Consider the following 4,729-nt stretch of genomic DNA (forward strand, 5'->3'; position numbering starts at 1 on the left):
ACTAGTCATGCCACTGACAAAGATGCTCACTGAATGATTTCTGTTTGCTACACTTGGAATATATATATATATATATATATATATATATATATATATATATACATATATATATATACATACACACACACACACACACACACACACACACACACACACACACACACACACACACACACACACACACACACACAGGGTGGGCCGTTTATATGGATACACCGTAATAAAATGGGAATGGTTGGTGATATTAAAGTCCTGTTTGTGGCACATTAGTATATGTGAGGGGGCAAACTCCTCAAGATGGGTGGTGGCCATGGTGACTGTAGGAGTGTTTAGCTTATTTTAGAGTTTAGAAATGTGTTAACATAGAATGTAGAACTATTGTAGAGACATTGACACTGCCCTTAATATAATAAAGGCCTCATTGTGTTGTGAACTTAGGAGTAGATTGTAGGAGACCCCTCCCCCACTTGAACTGTGAAAGTAAAACAGAGAGGAGTTAATGCTGAGTGGAAATTCCCCAGAGGATGTTTGGGTGGGGGTCTCAACATTTGTAACTGGATAACTGTGGTCTGGAAGGGAGATGGGTTTTATGACCTAGGGAGTCACCTACACCCACAGTGTTTTAACTGTCACGCACACACATCCACACGCACACTCACTCATGTGCACTCACACATACACACAGGTATGCGTACACAGTCACACACGAGCACTCACATAGACACGTGGGAACGCGCTCACATAGGCATTCATGTGCTCGTGCACATAGACACAGACACAGAGTTTGCAGCACACCGTGGGGGTTTTATGGTAGGGTCGCCCCTACAAAACTGTGTTTCACAGACAAAGGAGTGAAGATTTGGAGAGGGACACACCGGCCTCGTCTTCCCTTCTAGAAGATGCATGCTTAAATGAAGATGAGTAAAGATGAATAAAGGTTTTGTGAAATGACAACTCAGTCCAGTGCCATCTCTGGATGCTCGAGGAATAAAAAGAACCGGGGTAAAACTGATTTCTCAACATGGCCATTTAGAAGTCGGCCATCTTGGACACAACTTTTGTTTTTTCAATAGGAAGAGGGCCATGTGACACATCAAACTTATTGGTAATGTCACAAGAAAAACAATGGTGTGCTTGGTTTCAACGTAACTTTATTCTTTCATGAGTTATTTACAAGTTTCTGACCACTTATAAAATGTGTTCAATGTGCTGCCCATTGTGTTGGATTGTCAATGCAACCCTCTTCTCCCACTCTTCACACACTGATAGCAACACCGCAGGAGAAATGCCAGCACAGGCATCCAGTATCTGTAGTTTCAGGTGCTGCACATCTCGTATCTTCACACCATAGACAATTGCCTCCAGATGACCCCACACTGAAAAAAAGGGACTGGCCATCTCTTGGATTTATGTAAGCATCTTGCATGTATTTAACACAATTACCTCATGTTTTAAAGATAAATGTAACTATATAGTGTAAAAACTACATGATATGCAGAAAGGGTGTATTAAATTGTTCATATCATGTTCAGGTGAAGTAAGTCAATAAGATAGCAACGTTAAATCTCGTGAAACCACGCGTGATTTCATCTCGCGGGCTTTGGATCGTGGTTCAAAAAAGGCATCCATCTCAGTCAAGTCGAACAGCCAACTCTACGTTTTTGGTATGTCTTGATTTTTTGAATTAATATTTACCATATTTCAGCCAAATGTAGTTAAACGTCTAGAGTGTCGCCATGTAACATGCTAAAAAAGAGCCATTAGCTTATTTGCTGTTTTATCTGTTGTCAAAGAATTGGCGCTTTTTCATTTGAATTTGTCTTTGGCACAAGAGCCGTAATATCACATTAAACCTAATTATGAGGCACTCATAACATAATTTGGTTTTCTGTGTGAATAGATTTGCCAACTGACTCTTCAGTTACATTGTGTATTTACTGCACCGTGGTGTTAGTGAGATTTTGGACATTGAACAGCTTTAGCTAATATCATTAGCGGCATTATGCTAGCTTACATCCCTACCCCTCCTGCCCTCACCTGCTGTCCTTTTCTTTTTGTTTTTTTTGCTGCACATTGAGAGACCACATCTATTCTGCATTTCACCAGGAGTCAGCTGATGGATTGTGGGTTCAAGGTATTATGGTAAGAAAGTATATTCTATTTTCGCTTAAGGTTTCTGTAACTTAATTATAATAGGTTTTGTATAATTATTAGGTGCATGCATACACAAATAGACCACCCTATTAAAACAACTGAGAAATCCAAAATCTGCCATAGGTTTAACTTATACCTGTATGTATTGTCAGAAAGGTGATTACTGGACTCACATTAATGCACACTTGAACTAAAATGAGGTTGTAACTTGTGGGTTCTTGGGTTGCAAATCAGAAACAAACATCTTTGGATTTTTTTAATCCCATAAGATCTGGAAACACAGTTTTTATTCAACAAAACATTACTGATTAACCAAGCACAGTGCCTGCTGTTATTTCAAAATTTCAAAATGTTATTTCAGATAAAATGCAGCATTCCAGTGCATCCCAACCATGCCTTTACAGTCAAGGTTTCTGACGGAGCTGAGTTTCTCTCTGACAGTCTGCTGAAAGTGTTTGCAAAGTGATCGGGGGAACAGTGCACAAAGCTAAAGGATGTAGCTGCCATGATGACAGTAAGAACTTTAAAATTCTTTAACTACAAAGTGTATATGTATTGCATTAGGTCAGTAAAAGATTTTTATGCTGCATCCATTGAAACAGTCAGCTATTACCTGTGAGTACTGATTCCACTGAAAGGATGCCATTCTTTTTTGTCATGCATTTACTGGCCCACTGAGAAAAAATTATCTTTTTTAAAAAATATATGTTCTGGAAACTATATATCCATAAAGTTGATGTCAAACAGGAATTTTTGATATTGCTTTGTAGATGCTGGTGTTGCATGTTGACTGGTTTAAAAAGTCAAGTTTTTGTCTGGGATCATTTTCTTCTGTGCTACTGAAAAGTTCACAAATCTCTGTTTTCTTTGTTATAATACTTTAGGATGACATTAATGCTCAAAGGGAGTCTCATCAAAGTGCTCCGCATCTGTGTGAAAGACAATTGCAACATCTTGGTGCAGGAGTTCATGGTGAGTGTTTTATGAGTAGATTGTGGCTTTGCAACATTTAAAAATGCATTTAGTTATCCACTTGATCCTCATTGGACTGGTTAGGACCAGTAGTCCTCTTTAATAATTTGAAGTTCACATGAGGCCTAGTAGTGAACTCGGCCGCCGGCCCTTGAGGCCCCACCCCTACCCCTGTATTAGGGGTCACATCAGTGTGAAAAAACTTTAAATTTGTCATTCTAGTGAACAAAGAAAAATCCCCCCAATATTTACATTAGCTTTTGTTTGAAAAAAAAAAAAAAAAAAGACCAACTGACCAACAGCTAACCAAATTGTGGGGCTGAAAGTCTAAATTCTAACATCTTCTGAGTGACATAACCTGGATTTCTGATGGGCCGGTGTCTTTCTAACAAAAACTAATGTAAAGCATTTGAAATTATTATGTTTTTCACTCTCTCTTAGAAACTCTGTTAGACCATGAATGGCAGCATGGCAGGCAACTCTTTGGCTATAGCTATTTACTATGGTTTAAATTACTCTAACATTAGAACTGGTAGATTCAAAAGAGATGAGTTTAAAAGGGAATCTTAAAAAAATGTTTTGTGTTTAACCAGGACTTGACTGAGGCCACTGCACAGATTGAGAAAACCACAATGAACATCTGTCTCCAGAGATGCGCCAGGCAATGACTTTTCTGATGTTGGCATCATCATCGAGGGTATAGTAGTTCTTCAAGATCTGGATAACGTGACCTTTGCAGTAGCCATGCTGTTTGGACCTTTTTTATTCCTTCAATATGAGTTACCCATCACAGCTCTGCTACACTTTTGAGGTGATTCAATGGGTGGTAATGGAGTTGGATGCAACTCAGCTCTCAAGAAAAGCTCACAACTAAGACAAAACTGCTCCTGCAAGGAAAGCTCACTGTTATGCATGTGAGGTGACCAGCTCTAGGTGAGAGGACATTTAAATCTCACACTTGTTCTGCTGCATTTTTGAAGCTCAATTCCAGGAGCAGATCGCAGGGTTCATTTTTATATACTCTGCAACTGCCATGAGGACAAGCTGTTTTTGTTGTTGTTGTTTGTTTTTCCTTTTGCTCTGTACAAGTTCTCTGTTTGTCTGTTTGGCAGCATTTTTCAATTTCTGTTTGTATTTTTTCTTTCTTTTACTAGTGAAGAGATGTAGCGTGAACAGTTATACAGTCTAAATATCCCATATGGGTCGTGTGAAATGGTATTTTCAGTTTCATTCAGTTGAAGTAAAGAACGTTGAATATTTCTAAGTATGCTGTTTTGAACCAAGATGTCACAGTATGATCAGTGCTGTAATTTTTGACAGTCACTGTATCAATGTTATTTTTGCGTCTCTTGAATAAAGTTTTTGACCTGCGAGTGCTAATTTCTTTAGTTATTGGGGTAAAATGGGTAATGTTAATAGGAAGGTGTTTGCCAATTCAGTAACCTAATTTAATGTTAATGGAAACTAACATTTCCTCAAATTGTTTAGTTATAATTGTTGTTTAACTGAATCTTGACGTCAGAGGCCTTAAATAGAATGTTTTGTATTGTCCTGTAACATTTTTCAAAAGAAACAGTCCAATTTCTTTGCTGTGATTGATTCC

The 4,729-nt window shown here is 38.4% G+C and overlaps 1 long non-coding RNA gene across 1 annotated transcript; it reads left to right on the forward strand.

Annotated features, from left to right (window-relative positions):
* The first annotated feature begins 1,378 nt into the window (after positions 1 to 1,378).
* On the forward strand, positions 1,379 to 4,485 carry LOC309720214. The gene is made up of 4 exons (XR_014280441.1): positions 1,379 to 2,142; positions 2,516 to 2,668; positions 3,039 to 3,126; positions 3,720 to 4,485. It is a non-coding gene; the product is annotated as an uncharacterized lncRNA (long non-coding RNA).
* The last annotated feature ends 244 nt before the right edge of the window (positions 4,486 to 4,729 follow it).

This window comes from Aulonocara stuartgranti (genome assembly GCF_965226115.1).
Source record: "Aulonocara stuartgranti genome assembly, chromosome: 13".
Classification (NCBI taxonomy): domain Eukaryota; kingdom Metazoa; phylum Chordata; class Actinopteri; order Cichliformes; family Cichlidae; genus Aulonocara; species Aulonocara stuartgranti.